At 50.2% G+C, this 17,122-nt stretch overlaps 1 protein-coding gene across 17 annotated transcripts in view; it reads right to left on the reverse strand.

The window, feature by feature from the left end:
• The window catches only part of LOC119453741 (protein kinase C, brain isozyme), a 295,662-nt gene that overhangs the window by 133,935 nt on the left and 144,605 nt on the right, over positions 1–17,122 (reverse strand). The gene's annotated exons all lie outside the window — the stretch shown is intronic.

The following is a 17,122-nucleotide window of genomic DNA, read 5'->3' on the forward strand; positions in this document are numbered from 1 at the left end:
GTCCGCCAAGCTATGCCGAAATTGCCTCCCGGCCTCCCTCGACCGTTCAGTCTCCACCTGCCGAAGCTTACCGCGACCCCCTAGCTTCGCTGGCAGCGAATACTCCTGCACAGTCGTACTACTCTCCGTGGCGGTCGTCGCGCCGGTTGTTTCTACTGCGGTATTCGCGGCCACATTTCTCGCTACTGCCGTCGGCGTCAGCAGGATGAAAGGCGGGGCTATGCTACCTTTGAGCGAGACAGCGCACTAGGTTTGATTACTACGTTCCCGGGCGTCACCCAGGTGAAAGGCGAGGCTACGCCAACTTTGAGCGAGACAGGACACCAGGACCAGATTCCTACGTTCCCGGACCGTACACAACCTCCTCTGGTCGCTCTCCTTCACCTTCCCAGGACATGGCTCGAGCACCCGCTCGCCCCGGCGTCGCTCTCCTTCACCTTACCGCCGTTCCTCATCGCCCTTGCGCGCTGCTTCCCATGTTGTGTACACCCGCTCGGAAAACTATAGGCTGCAGTTTTTGGAGGAGAAACTGCATCGTGTCGGACTATCTCCATTCCTCCTGCTCGCCCGCCAATTTGCTCTCGGTTTGTGTGGAAGGTGTTTCCGTCGACGCCCTTGTAGATACTGGAGCCGCTATTTCTGTTAACATCGTGAACTGTGCTTTCGTCTGCGAAAAGTGCAAACGCCGTATGTTGGTCCGGTCCTATGTGGTGCCAATGACGTTCCCATTTCCTACCGGACAGTGCACAGCTCGCGTTCTGATAGACGGTATTCGTCATCATGTGCAACTTGCGGTGCTTTCGGCGTGCGCTCATCAGATTATATTAGGATGGGACTTCCTGTCCGCTGCTTCTGCACTAATTTCGTGCGGCGACCCAAGAATTCACATCAGCGACACCGAGACTTATCCAGTTTTCGATTCCCCGTGTCCCAACCTTATTGCAGCAGCGGATTTTCTTATCCCACCAGACGAAGAACGTATTCTTACCGTTGGGTCAACAGACATTGTCGACGGAGACGCAGTGGTTGTACCTTCTCAGCGTTGCATTTCTCGAGGACTCGCGATCGCTTCTTGCTTGGTCCGGTTCTCGAGTGGCTCTGCCAGCCTCACAGCCTTTAATACGACTCCTGAGCCAATACTACTGCCGAAACAGTCTACTGTCGCCAAGCTCGCCGACGCTGCGCCGGTATGTGTCGTCAGTGTTTCGCCTGCCACATCTTCCGCGCATTGCACGCCCGCAGAAGGCCACACTAGTGCTATTAAGGCCACCTTGAGTGCAGATCTCAATCCGGCCCAGACCAATGCACTCCTCACCATTTTAATGAAGCATGAAGCTTGTGTTGACGTTTCTTCGCGAGGCCTGGGTCAGACCACTGTAACTACTCATCGAATTGAAACAGACGGCTCTCGCATCATTCGCCGTCGCCCGTACCGTGTGTCACCTTCGGAGCGAAAAGTTATCAAAGAAAAGTGAACGACATGCTGACACGCAACATTATAAGGCCTTCAGCAAGCCCTTGGTCTTCTCCTGTTGTGCTTGTTAAAAAAAAGGATGGTTCTGTGCTTTTGCATCGATTAAAGGGCGCTCGAAATTACCCGTAAGGATGTTTATCCAATGCCTCGTATTGACGATGCTTTGGATACCTTACAAGGTGCCGAGTATTTCTCGAGCCTCGACTTGCGCTCCGGATATTGGCAGATTCCCATGCATGAGCCAGATAAAGAAAAGACTGCGTTTGCTACACTTGATGGCCTTTTCGAATTTAACGTGATGCCTTTTGGACTGTGCAATGCACCAGCTACGTTTGAACGTATGACAGATACAGTACTCCGTGGCTTAAAATGGAAGACCTGCCTTTGTTACTTGGACGACATTGTCATCTTTTCGTCGAGTTTCTCCCAGCACCTACAACGTCTAGACCAAGTTCTCGCGTGTCTAGCAAAGCTGGTCTCCAAATCAATACTAAAAAGTGTCGCTTTGCAAGCCGAAGCAATAAAGTATGGGCCACGTCGTCAGTAAGCATGACATCCAGCCTGATCCCGATAAATCGCTGCAGTACTGCACTTTCCGCCACCAACCGCACTTAAAGAACTCCGCAGCTTTCTAGGACTGGCGTGCTACTTCCGCCGCTTTGTCCGTGACTTCGCCACCATCGCCGCTCCTCTACACAAACTTCTGACTTCGAGCGCGTCCTTTGTGTGGTCGAACGACTGTGAAGCCGCCTTCCAGACCCTCAAACGAGTTCTCAGGTCAGGGCCCGTGCTCCGTCATTTCGATGCAACGGCCCTGACTATTCTACACATGATGCCAGTGGGCATGGAATTGGCGCTGTCCTGCTGCAGCGGAATCAGAAGTCCGAAGAGCAAGTCGTGGCTTATGCAAGTCGTGCTCTTTCTCTGCTGAGCGCAACTACACGATTACAGAACAGGAATGCCTCGCCATCGTGTGGTCAATACAAAAATTTCGTCCCTATCTCTACGGCCGCCATTTACAGTTGTGACCGACCCTCATGCTCTCTGTTGGTTGTCGTCCCTGAAAAAACTTGTCTGGACGCCTCGGCCGTTGGGTACTGCGCTTACAGGAATATGACTTCACTGTCGCGTATAGGTCCGGCAAATAACATCAAGATGCCGACGCTTTCTCGCGCTGCCCGCTGTCCCCAAACGCCCATGCTTCACCTTCGGTATGCACGTCACCATCTAGCCACACGTCTCAGCACACGCCCAGTAGCCCGGGACAGTCAGTTGCCTCAGTTGACTTTCTCCCGTCTACTGACCTCGTCTCACTCCAACGTACTGACCCATATACCGTACGCTGATCGACCGACTTACTGGCTTGGCACGACCCCCAACAGTCGCTTAAGACGACAACTTTCGCGTTTTAAGCTTCAAGGTGGAGCGTTATTTCGATCAATGTACCATCCTTCCGGTAACCGATGGGTACCAGTCATACCTCGCTCACTTCGCCTCCAAGTATTAGAAGCGTTTCACGACGACGCGACGGCTGGCCACTTGGGCTTTCATAAGACTTACGACCGCATCAAAACGCGTTGTTTCTGGCCGGGCCTTTCCACCTTTGTCGCCAAATACGTTGGATCCTGCGCGTCATGCCAGCACAGAAAACGCTCGACATCCCTTCCAGCCGGTCCTCTGCAGCTTCTACCATGCTCGTCCACCCCCTTCGAAATTGTGGGCATAGACTTGTACGGGCCCCTCCCACTCACGCCCGCTGGTCACCGCTGGATCGTCACCGCAGTGGATCATCTAACGCGGTACGCTGAGACAGCAGCTCTTCGCTCTGGTACTGCCTCGAAGTCGCCGAGTTTTTCGTGCACAGTATCGTTTTGCGCCACGGCGCACCTCGTGTCCTCCTGAGTGACGTGGCAAGACGTTCCTATCGCATGTCCTACGTGAAGTCCTTCAGGCCTCGGACACCATCCATAAGACCACATCATTGTACCATCCGCAAACAAATGGTCTTACGGAGCGTTTTCATCGAACTTTGTCTGACATGATGTCAATGTATGTTCGACCCGATCACACCAACTGGAACACCATCCTACCTTTTGTGACGTTTGCGTATAATACTGCCGTCCAACGTACAACCAATTACAGTCCCTTCTTCCTTGCGTACGGTCGTGCGCCGTCTTTCGTCTTGGACACTACACTTTCAGCACCTGCTGCTCCATCCGCGTCTCTTCCTGAGGAATTTGCCGCTCGCCTCTCCCGGTGCCGTGAACTTGCCCGCGCCAACACCGCTACCATTCAGGACAAAAGGAAAATTCGCTATGATGCAACGCGTCGCGTTGCTTCGTTCCGCCCAGGCGACGAAGTTCTTTTGTGGACACCTGTTCACGAACCGGGGCTCTGTGAAAATTTCTCCACAGATATCTCGGCCCCTACACCGTTTTGCAACGAACTTCGGCCGTTAACTACCGCGTCACTCCTGTCACATCAGCTACTGACCGCCGCCGCCGCACTACGGAAATCGTTCACGTATCTCGCCTGAAACCCTACATTCGCCGTACCTACCCTTTCTAGTTTGCGGTCTTGCTGACCGCTTCCTGAAGGGGGGGGGGGTGGGGGGGGGGGGGGAGTAGTGTGAGCGCTTTCGGGCATATCGTCGTCGTCATCTGTACATACGACGCATCATCTTGTGTGAGCGCTATTTGTGCATACGTCGTCGTCATTTGTACATACCATTCATCATCTCTTGTCTCGTGCGGTGCTTCGTCTCTGACTCGGGCGGCTGCTCGGAAATAAAGGCATCGCATCGGTCAACGTCTCACTATATATATATATATATATATATATATATATACACGAAACGTATTCCTAAATACTTTGGGCGTCTAAGCGCGTCCATGTTACGTTGCCCGACAAGCTCCATTTTATGGCGGAAATAGGCAGCGCGCACCGTTGCTTTACATCAGCGGAGCGATGCAACGGGGCTAGTTTTCGGTGGAGCGTCAGACTGCTTCACCCGCAACCGGGCAACGCGGTTCGTCGCTTTCGGGACTTTTCGGTCGTTGTGCATCTTCGACCCTGCGCATTAAACTTGCCATAAAAGAACAGTACTCGCTTTGTCACTCTGCATAACAGAAATGCCAGAAACCGTGTAGTTGTTACGGTAGGCGCCGGCGACACGGGGCTAGAGCTGCATCTATGTTCTAGTGAGGCCGCAAGCGCTCATTTACAGGGATAACGTTGTCACGATGCGTGGCCACCCAAGTATATAGGGTACGCATTGGCTACCGCAGCCCACATCTACATAGGCGGTTTGCGTTGACGTCATCGTGACCACTACTTTTGGGGTACAGTACGTCGAGAAGCTGCGCAAAGTAGAAACATCACAGCCCGAAAGGCACGCCTTGCACCGAGCGACAAATCGGCAACAGTGATAATCAGGTATATATAAAGAAAACCGTTACCGTCAAAAAGCAAAACAATGTGCACGTGATAATACGGTGCGTTGACATCATCGCGGCCGCCACGTTCGCGTACACGTGGCGAGAAAGGACTCCCGTGATGTCACGTGAAAACTATCGATGCACACACAACGCATGCATCAGAAAAGCCAAACGCGACGACCTGCGTAACGTGAGCCGTGCAATCACAGCACCGACTTCCACTGAACGCCCGCCGCGAAGTTATAGTTCCCTGTGACAGACGTCTACCTTCAGGGGCCCTGAACCACCCCTCGGCTTGGTGAAAGAACACAGTGCGCGGGTAGCATACACTGTTGTGAATATCTCAGCCAACTTCTGCTGTCGTACGCGGTCCGTGGAGCTCGCAAGCCAAACGCGAAGACACCTTTCTCTCAAACGCTCTCGTTTAAAAAGACCCCATGATCCTCGCTCTTTTCTGTGTGCTTTATTTCGTAATAAAGGGCACTCCAATACACGGCTGCTATCGGTCGCTGCGGTCGGCTACACCGCGGCCGCCGCGAGGTGCCGCCACGAGTCCAGTGGCTAAGCCTCCATGGGCTAAGCGCACTGCGGCTTAAGGACAGCCGCGTTTGGCTTACGTTTAGCGTGGCGTAGGCAACAAATGGGAAATTTGAACTGCGCGCCACGGTGACGTCTCGGACGTCACGATGACGTCTCCGCCGTAGCCTTCGCAGTGCAAGGCTTTGGAGAAAGAAGGGGAGCACAACTCAGGCGTGTTTGATTGCCGATAACTCCGCTACTGCTGAACGCATTGAAGTACTTTTTGCAGCAAAGTGATTCTAAAATAGTCTATTTTCACTTCAAATGTCTTTCTCCACTTCGATAAAAAGTGGTTCAGGGCCTTTAAGGATTGGAGATGAAGCGAGAAAATGCGGGAACGGTAGGTAATGCGCACGTGGGCTACCGAAGATATAGCGCATTCGTTAAACCCTTAACACATGTCGTCACCTTTTCCGACGCAATCCAGATAACTCTTCCGTGAGATTGATTAGCTACCGTACGGCGCCAATTAGCGATGCAGATAAAGAAGACGCCGCATCAACCTTCAGGGACGCTGCTTAAGGAGAACGCCGATGCCAGAATGCCCCCCCCCCCCCCCCCCCCCATTCCCTCTGGCCTCCGAGTCGCAAAATATAAAGTTGCTTTCGTCACCTGGAACGGGACACATACAAGCGTAGAGAGAAACAAGTTACTATCCGACAAAAGAAAAATAGGAACAAAGGTCGGCATTGGCAGCTCTTAAGGAAGACACCGCCTCTCCCGTTCCTTACTTCGAGGTGTAGGAGGCAGGGCTGAGCGAAGCGGTAGGAGTTCAACGCACGGGAGGGAAAAATGGTGCAACGTACTGCAGTAGCTTGCATTGCGCTATACCGTTACCGTAACCACTTCACCCCAACCGCGCAGGCGCGGCAGAAAACCATATATATTATATATATATATATATATATATATATATACACTCGCGCGCAGCCGGCAGCAAGGGTCTCTGCTCTGCTAACTCAGCTAGCAATGTTGAACGAAGGAGTAAGGAACGCGAGCCCCGACGAAGCACAATCTGTCTACTGCGAGAGAGTTTCGAGAGTCAATATAGTATCTTCAAGAGACGTGGAAACAGCTGTATACGCATATACGTTATATGCATCTAGAGAAGCAACGTAAAGAAGCGAGCAGCCGATCGAAGCGGCCCGTGCGGCTGTTGCCCCGCAGCAAAAAAAGCGCATCGCTCAAAGCCTCGTTCCTCTGGGAGAGAGAGAGAGAGAGGGACCTCGCGGCTTCCGCCCAACGGCGCCTGGCGCCGCGTGAGGGGAGCGCCGATTGAACTCGGTCACGCTACGGTGGCGCGACCACGAAACGTAGCTGCAGCCGAGCGCGCGCGCGCGCGCGCCGGAGCCTTGGCTCTCGCGGGCGGCGCGCAAACTGTGTCGCACGCTTCGGCACACGACCGCGCCAGAAGCAACAGCCCGAGCAATCAATGCAGAGGGAGGCAGGCGTGCATGCATACACGCGGCGGCCGGTGGCACGCGCTATATGTCACCAGCGCTACACGATCAACCGCGCACTCCAGCAGAGACTTTCGGCGAGGTCATAGCGCGATGCCGCTGGAACCGTTTCTCTCGATCAGCCCGTTCACATTGCGACCCACTGCGCCTGCCCGGCAACTAGCCCCTAATCGCGTACCAGCGTTTCGTGTAGGGACGTCGCTCCGATGTCATTTTGAACGTGTGTATAAGCCAATCGTAAAAGAGCAAGAGACAAGGAGTTTAGCCAGCTTGGACGCCTGGTTAAAGCTGAATGCAGAGACAGCGCAAGGAACAGGTCAAACGGAATGAACGGAGGCAACGCTAGTCCCTATTTTCCGTTTGCACGACGAAGACTTCTCGCTGCGATCTGCAATTATCCCTGTGTGGGCTAGGCGATTGCAACCTGCGCCTCAAGTTTCCTAATTTCATCACCACACTAATTCTATGCCGTCTTCGACTGCGCTTCCCTTCCCCTGGCAGCCGTTCTGTAACCCTATAGGTGCACCGGTTATCCATCCTAGGCATTACGTGACCTGCAGCTCCATTTCTTTCTCTTAATGTCAATTAGAATATCGGCCATCCCCATTTTCTCTCTGATCCACACGGCTCTCTTCTGTCTCTTAACGTTAGACCTAACATTTTTCGTTCCATCGCTCTTAGTGCAGTCCTTAACTTGTTCTCGAGCTTCTTTGTTAATCTCCGAGTTTCTGCCCCATATGTTAGCACCGGTAGAATGCAATGATTGTACGCTTTTCTTTTCAACGAAAGTGGTAAGCTCCCAGTCAGGATTTGGCAATGCCTATCGTATGCACTCCAACCCACCTTTATTCTGTAAATTTCCTTGCCATGATCAGGGTCCCCGTGAGTAATCAAGCTATATTAAGGTCCTCCTGCACGACTGACTAGCGACCGCGAATTAGTGTTTCCTTGCCAGTGTTCTATTCTGCTATTTCTTAGTCTTCTGCACATAATCTTCAACCTACTCTTACACTAACTTCAAGCAGCCATGTTAGCACTTCATTGCAGCTGGTTCGCTATACCTGACACTCTTACAAGAGTGAGGATAAACGCACTCTGCATAAGCATACAAGTACAACCACGCCAGCTGATAGCGAATACGCACAGGATAGCAAATGTTCAAATCTAATGTGGGGTTTCTAGCTAGCGCACCATTATATGCGGGATACAGGACTTAAACACACGCACACTTTAGGGTGTGTGCATATGTTTGTAGATGCCTTATCACTATTACAGGAAATCTTTCCAGTCGCTATAGTCCATTTTATCGATCCTCTGGGACGCCGGCTTCGACCATGTTCACTGGTTCACTGCAATGGCTTACACGTGTGTGCCTCTGCCCATACAATCTTCACGCAGGTATCACGTATGAACGGCTCAAATCACGTACCACTCACGCCATCTGAATTCACGCTAAGATAAAGCAATCACGAGAATTATAGAGATGAAGTTAACGACAGCGGGCGAGGTATAGGGAATCCCCAGCATGTCGCCAACTCTTTGACAAGCGTACTCGCGTTTTCGTCAAGGCCGGACGACGAAGACAAGTCAGCTTGTCGAAGCACAGGCTCAGGCTGAAGCTTTTATTGTTCACCTATACTCACGATCATTCCTTGCCTCATCTGAAGTAGCCGTGATACGAAAATCTCCAGCATCCATTAAAGAATCTGTGCGGGTTCCTTGACAATACACGCACACAAAAAATCAGACGGACGGTGACAGACGCGGCAAAGCGTGAATCCGCCGTTAACAGCTGTCACCGTTAAAAAGAAGCAAAAGTAACACAGACGCGCCCTACAGACACGTGCGAACACAACGAGTTCAACGTCCCGAGCTTCATATGAAAATCGCACCGCAAGCACCAGCATGTCCTTCGCATATTTATGAGACGCCCGAGACGTGAGCCTGTCCTATAGGGCGTAGTATATATATATATATATATATCTATATATATATATAATATATATAATATATATATATGCTCCCGGAGACGCAGGTACGGAATCGAGTATAGGCTTAAGCAATAGCGAGGGTAGTTGATCGCTCGGACAATCTTTCGCCCTGCGGCGGGACATATATAGAAGGACTCGCCTATAACGTCCATCGTCATAAACAACTGCCACCAAATTGATTCGCTTAAGACGAAGGCTTCTCCAGGAATACCCAATTACCCGCGTCTTTCGTCAATCGGACCCACACTGCGCGCCAAATAATTTTCAGGAGCTCATCGTTCCGTCCAATTCTCTGCCGACGTCGACCGCATTCACCTGCCTTCGGGAGCCCCTTGATTACACCAGAAGAGCAGTTTACCTGTCGTACGTATTACACGATTTGCTTAAACTAATCTTATCCTCCAGCTCGACTAGAATATGATCTATAACCGCATTTCTAGCTTGTGATTTTCTCTTACACCGCTGGCTCCTAACCTTCCCTTTAACATTCTTTGATAGTCTCCAGGTGTCAGCCCCTCAGGTGAGTATAACGCTTCGAATACAGTAATAAAGTTTTTCTTTGTGTTCCTTTTCCGAAAGAGCTGGAAAGTGATGTTCACGAACCAGTAGTGCCAGCCATAGGCCATATCGAGGTATGTATTATTCGCCTGCAGAACTCGCGTAAAAGCACACCGTCCCGTAGTTACTCTGTTGTTCTAAAGGCCAATTGAACTAGAGCCACGACCGACTGCCTTCTTTGAATCATTTGACTAAAAAAAAAATGAGCGCTCAATGTGCCTTTACCGCACGTTAGCTTCCCAGCGCTGACTATAAACCAGACAGATTTTTAACGCGACCGCGTTAAGGACCCCGTGTCGCAGAAAATCCGGCGTCGGTGTAGGCGTGCGGCGTGAGCGGCCACGAAAATCATCCCGAACCATGCATCCCGACCACGCAGGCCCTGCGCGTGGCACAGAGGCGCTGTTGAACCAATTTCTCAAAGTAAAATGTGTCAGAAAAATTGTAAAGCACGACTTAACCACAACGTACAGGTATGGTAGCGTCGGATTGTAATTTGAATACACGAGAAAACAAAATTCTGTTACGCGGAAACTAGAACACAAACCCCTTTTCCAGCATGTCTACCATTCATACAGCGGCGCGCCCCGGTCGGTTGTCCTTGCACAAACGCCATACCAGATGGTGCTGCTCGCCTCCTCGGCAGCGACACGCCTAGGCGAAGGTGCAGAAAAAAAGAACGCTGCAGTTGCCGGGAAGCCTGACAAACAGTCAGGGATCTTTGAACGCTATCGCGTTCCACTCTTAAACGCGAACCTTAAGCGTCCTCCTAATTTCCCCTTTTTCTTTAATTATACCCACGCTAGATGAAAAACTGGACACACAAATGCACTACAAGAAATAAAGATTGGCGCATCAGTGACAGTATAGGCTAAGTTAGCATTTAAACAATGCGCACCTTCAAATGCGCCAAGTCACGGTCTAGCGGAACAAAGTTTCAGTTGCTTTGGTGTTCAGCTGAAGCGGAGTCCTAAGAGTTCACAGCTACACTATAAAGGGAGACTCATGTGTGCGCCTACAACACTCGTGACAAACGCCTTCCATTTCGGTTAGCATAGGGGGCAGCGCTTGCTGCAGCCGCATGTAACGAAAACATGCGACACCTATCGCTTGTACCTTTGCAACCGTACTACGCAGACGCCTCACTCTGGTGTCGTTGCGCAGAGGAACGAAGCCATCACTCGATCATGCATGCGTCGCGTGTACACATGGCGCCGTTGTCACGCCACGCACGACGCAATCGTAGCTAAATTTAGCCTCGCGCTCGGAGTACAGAGCGGCGTATATAGCTCGGCAGTATACGTTCGTCCATTCGAGCGGGAATGCTCGCGTTTGAGAGGATTCACTCTGCCATATTATATAGGTATAATGCATCAAAGTCAGACCTGCGCTAATCAGAAGCTATAAGGCTCACGAAAGTTGCAATTTGTTGCGGAAATGGGCGGTTGCTCGGCTGTGGCGCCCCCGCGTATACGACACGCATGGTACAGAAATGGCGTAAAAGACTCGGGCAGCACAACAGGGGGGAAGCCAATTCCCACCCACAACCCTGACCACGGTGGACCCACTAAGAATGTGGGAGCGAGCACCACTGAGATTAGACCACAGGGCCTCCCCTAGCTGTTTTCATAAGTTAAACACACGTAAGCTTTGTAATGCGTAAATAAATGTCACTTGTGTATGTGCTTATACGTCATTTCCGTATCTATATAGGGCCCATAACAGCCTATAAGAAGAACGCACAAGACGTTTCACCTACCCCATTGCGGCTGCATCGCCGATACAGACTTACCAATTTTCTTCGGGTTCTCAAACTCGGCACTGAAACACGCGAGTTAGTCACTGCGCCACCTAATAGATGTGAACACACAACCGTAAAGGCAGCCCCCCTGCATGTATACCGACGACGCCGCAGAGCCATCGCCTCTTGCGACGCAATGTCCGTGATCACGCCGGCTCAGTGCAGTTGCAGCTACGAAACCGACGTCGTGCACGCGGAACTTTATCAGAGAATATGCGGACTTTTCGTGCAGGCTGTGAAAAACACCCGTACGCCTCCTCCCTCCGGTCATCCTTTCTCTCTATCCGCCTATGTCTGTGTACCCACCTGCCCTTCCATCTGCCGGCAGATGGAAGGGCAGCCCGGCAGTCCATTATTTTTCCGGCCTTGTCCTGGTCAAATTCAGAAGTATAACGTAAAAAGAAAAAAAAAATCACCGTCGATTACGATATTCCCAAATGCGAAACTTGAGAGCAGCTGTATACGTGTATACGTGCCCCGATATATTGGGCTGGCGCAGACAATCTGCCTCGTGCGGCACGCCGCAAACGGAGCGAAGTGTGGTGCGACTGCCTCGCTAATCGGGAGCTCGCGAGAGCCACCGCGTGGGTGACGCGTTAGGCGCGATTCACGGCAGCCGTCGCCGACAAATTTACCAGACGACGCGCGCTACTGTGGCGCCATCTCGTAGCCATCGTCGCCGCACTGCGCTTTTATTCTCACGCTTTCGCCATACGCTCCTCCTCAGCTTTCCGCCTCACGGTTCCGCCGCACCCTCCCCCTTCTCCGCTTTCCTCGCATCTTTCATCGCCAGCTGCGATGCGCGTTCGCTCTGATCTTTCGCTGTGCTCGTTCGCTCGGTTACAAGTGACGCCGACGGTCGCCGCAAGAACGGGCGCCTAGGACTTGCGCTCTGTAAAAGAAAAAGTGCTGCCACCTAAACGATCATAAGGCGGGGAACGAAAGGAGGTTGCTTACGGAGAGATAGAAAACAAGGGAACGATCACACAGTATAACCGACCGCATTATATTCAGCACCTGTGCGCGTGAACGGCAAAAAACGCAGCAGTCGGCACGATTGCGGACCTTAGTACGTCTGGGAGAAGGAGCCCCGATCCATGATAATGCGAGGCCAGTGCTGCATTCCTTTGTGCGGAATTGGCCCTTGCGACCGTCGTGTTCACCGTCTACGCCCCTTCACCGCTTGTCCTGCTGTATTTATTTTCTCGCCCTGCGGAAATACCGCACACGGGGAAGCAATGTCTGAAGATAACCTAGCGAATAACAATACGATGAGGCAGTCGCTTAGCAGTAGTCCGGCTGGGGATTTCCCTGCTACCGAGAACTCCAGATGCGATAGCGGCCCCGTATGAATGGTAGAACGGATACCGTCGCTCAACTAACCAAGGGTCATTATTTGGGCAGCTGAACTGATTTTTTTTTATTCGTTTAGAGCACACTGCGTAATGCGTTGACGTAGATTACCCTGAAGAGGTCATTCTAGAAATTCATTCCAAGTGGACACGCCTTGCCAGCTCACCCGCTACAACTCGTAAATTGCAATATGTGCCGTAAAGTAATTATTAAGATTATATTAGTACATTTTTAATTAGCGGAATATGCGTTTTGATTTTTCGCGCTAGTGATGTCCGCCTCTTCAAGTAATGCAGCTCAAGGACTAGAATTATGTTATCTGCAACAGGCTTTTTTTTTTAGAAATTGCATAAAGCTTTGAAATGATCACCCTGTATAGCGCCTTGATCGAATTAAGCTGCGGAAAATACTTCTTGTTTTGATAGTGACGAAAAATTCAGGTAAAATACAGCCTTGACGCGTATGCATGTAAGCGAAGCTTAGTTTTGGAGAACGGTGCACTGAAACAATACACAGGATATTCACAATGTGCGAGTCTGTTTACTTAAGATTACGACGTGTCTGTTTCGGATCCTTGTGTGATTGCGCATAATAGACCAGTTTAGAACAGTTTTTTGTCGCTATGTTCGACAAGGCTATTATATAAAGACACCACATCGTATAAAGAAACTTTGAGGACGTTTAAGCTTCACCTTTAAGAGTGGAACGCGATAGTCTTGCGCTAGCCGATTCCAACTTCAGCTTGCAAATTACCTCACCGTCACCCCACCACCTAAATTTCTGCCGACCTTGACATCCTTCCCTTGACATCCATTCCGTAACTCTTATGGTCCAACGGTTATCTGCCCTACGCATTACACGACCAGCCCAGCTCCATTTATTTTTACAGCGCAGCTGCATATGACTAGGATCCCGGGATTTCTTGGCGTAACGTCGACAGAAAACAGTGGTGGGCTGATCCCGCCGGCAGTTCAGGGCAGAGCAATGGCTCATACCCCTGTAAGGCAGAGGCTACAAGCAGTGGCTCGTCGCAAGTAAAAAGGAGGTAGTGTGTGAGTTTCCGCCGTAACAGAATTATGCTTTCTCGTATATTCAAATTACAATCTGACAATGTGTCTGTACGCCATGTGTGTGTGTGTAAGTCGTGCTTTACGAATTTTCTGACGCATTTTACTTCGAGAATTTCAAATATTTCAGTAACGCATATGCGCCACGCCTCCGTGGTTGTGGTTCGGGATGATTTTTTTCTCTGACGGACAACACCGCCCGACCGCCGGATTTTCTGCGACACGGGGCCCTCGACGCTATGGCGTTAAACAGGTCATCACCCGAGTGCACGCATTGAAGCACAACGGAAGCTTCTGTTGAGCACTGTCTCATTGCGTGCCCGCAACAACGACCGGAAGCGAGAGGTATTTCGCAGCCGTTTCAACACTTCAGATAGGCACTCGTATACTCTGCGCAAGAAAGTGCTTGTAACCTGGTCGTGCCCCAACAAGCCGAGGTAATTAGCTCTCAAGCCTCTACGAGAGTTTCTCGTAGACAAGCGACTCGATAAATTCCTCGTGAACTGCGGTTTATTCGCATTTTTCAAATTTCATTCATCTTCGCATTACCTGTTCACGCTTGTCTTCTGAAGTCCTATAACGTTCTTCGTTAAGACGAGGCTTTCTTCGCCTCTTCCTCGCCGTTTGCGGCTGCTGCCTGCTGTCTTGCCAAGTATACACAACTTGCGCCACTGGTTATGTGTAACTGCGCATGTACCACGGCTTACATGAACATTTTTGACCCATCCCCAGAATCTGTATACGCCACTGGGCAGGAGGTGGTCGAATATACAAGTAGAACAAGAAACAATAATTAAAGAAATCAGCAACAGAAGTAGCCGAGCGTGGAGAGGAGAAAAAAAAATGCGATCCAGGAGCGCTGAGCTGCATAAAAGTGGAAGAGAGTTGAAGTGAAGAAATTTCCGTATTGTGAGCAAAGAAAGTATCGCTTATAATCGATACACACAGATGCATGGCATCCATCGATTTTTTTCTCTGGTTATTTTCTCTATTATCCTTTGATTTGCTCTGATAGTGTGCAGCTATTTTGTCTGATATAGTTCTTGGGACAGTGTTTTGTATTTTCATTGACGTCGTTGTCATTTTTCTTAGCTGTGGTTTTTGGATGGCCGGCCCTTTCTGTCACCAAACTTCCCAAGTTTCACATCTAACGAAGGCAATGATGACCAAGGCTGACAGAGGGGACAGGGGGGGTGAGGCTGATTGGTGATTCCACTCGGTCGATGTCTCTGGTACGCATAAATGAAAACAGTTTGTGTAGAAACTTGGGATCGGCTTTGAAGCGATGATCCACGCGTGAAACACAGGAAGATTAAGAAAACAGGAAGCGTTTTAAGCTCTTATTCGTTGAAGATATTCGCAGAGGTGCAACTAGCGGGACGATGTTGCATCGGCGAAACCCAGCATATATTCCCAACAGATCAGTACAGCTCTAGTACATGCAGCACTGATTCCAAATACAAGTAAGCGAGCTACCTTAGACGGTCCCACAGTTATTACAGGCACTTCTATTTCATTGACATTTCTGCCCGGAAAGAACACAAAAATATATAAAGCACTCTTTTTTGTTGTTGTTGTTTTTTTCTGGCGGTAAGCTGGCAGTAGAGCAAAATCTCCATATGCCAGCTTTCACATTTCATATTTTCTTGCAGAGACCTTCGATAACAAAATGATGATATCACTAACTCGACACTGAATGCGTTGCATACACAATGCACGCTTCACGGCCTTGTCTGACGTGTTCCTCAGCAGGCCCGCGAACTTTTCAGCTATGCAAACACCCTCGACTCCGTCTCTTAATTCGCTGCAGTGAAGAAAAGGCCACGGGCCATCAGACCAACGGTTTCGCGCCCTTGACAGCTGTTTATTCTTCTGCACACGTCACGTTCGACACGCGGTACTTGAAAGAAAAGAAAGCCTCTTCGAGTCGAAGCGAATGCGCGCCAGAGTTCAAACAAAGGCCACGCTTGGAGGACGGTGCGACGATAAGCGATCTCACGCAGCCAGGTTTTTCACCGAAGTGGCTCTTATCTGCGCTCTTCAGGCCTTGGCCTTTCAGCAGGTACAAAAGAAGACGGAAGTATACTACCGCAGTGTGCAACGCGCTCGCTATCGCTAAAGCACCTCAACTATTAAAAAAAAAAAAAACTGAAAGTTCACGTACAACAACCACGATCAGATTATGAAACAGGCTGTAGTGGGACATTCAGAATTAATTTCGACCACCTGGGTTTCTTTAGCGTTCACCCAATGTAAGTCGTACACGAGCCTCAGCAGCGCAGCTGAGCCACTAAGCTATCGCGGCGAGTTGAACTATCTTATGCTCCACCTCACGCTTCGAGGTCTACTAGCTGTCTCGTATTATTGAGGGCAGGGCATTCCGAGACAACATTTTGTTAACCAAATTTCTCAGCGAAGGCGGAAATCAGCATCCCCTCAATAATCTGCAACACAACTAAGAAGTCATCAGTAATCCGTTTTTTTTTATTATTACTTTATGGACATGCTGTAATCGCTGAACAGTCCAGCCGTACTCGAACTCAAAGCCAGCCCAGCTCAAACTTCCGCTAAAAACTGCCTTGAGCGAGCTTCGAGAAGCTTGAGTATACTCAAAATCTGCCGCGAAATGCATTGTTGTTGCTATTAATATATTTCCGCACTGCGGGAAGAATGTTAAATGGTTCAACCGACGCATCTCGCGGCTCATTTAACAGCGAAGCTCTTGAAAGGAGTTCCACAGCGGTTCTCGGGCGGCATGCGGCCGCAGCGTCTAGTCAGTATCAAATGTCAATCGAAGAACAGTTAACAACGCAGCCGAAGTTCGAGGCGCGCAGTATGATGTCGGCCCAGAAACGTAGGCCTGCCCTGCCGTTGCAACTCGCAGCTCGGTTATAGCGAAGTATTTGGAAAGGCTAAAGTATAGCGAAGCAGTGGAATCGGGCAAAGTGGAACGCTTGCAAAGCCTTTGGTAGATTTCGGTCAGTGGCAATACACATAGTACTTCCGAAAGCCGTGAAAACTCCCTCACACAGGTTGACTATCTTAAATTCATAAGTTGCCAGGAATTTGAGTGCGCATTTCTCCCACCCTGTGCTAAGAGTAAAGCTTATAGGAAAATGTTACGCTTTGGGTATTCGAGGACATCAATTTGGGAGTTACATCATACCCCAGAAGTCAGTTATTAAAAAAAAAACTTAAGTGGTATTTTGTCAACCGCTAATAGTATTGACGACTGAGGCGAGAATTATGACGTCCACCGCTTCTCCTAAGGCTACATCGTATACATCGCCGACGAAACACGCGGTGTACTCTGCAACACAATGAAGTGAGTGCATACACGATGCGATGGAAACCTTCGTCAACTTGCCTAACGTCAACGAAGCCCACATCTACACTGACAGC

Source organism: Dermacentor silvarum, chromosome 5, assembly GCF_013339745.2.
Source record: "Dermacentor silvarum isolate Dsil-2018 chromosome 5, BIME_Dsil_1.4, whole genome shotgun sequence".
NCBI lineage: Eukaryota > Metazoa > Arthropoda > Arachnida > Ixodida > Ixodidae > Dermacentor > Dermacentor silvarum.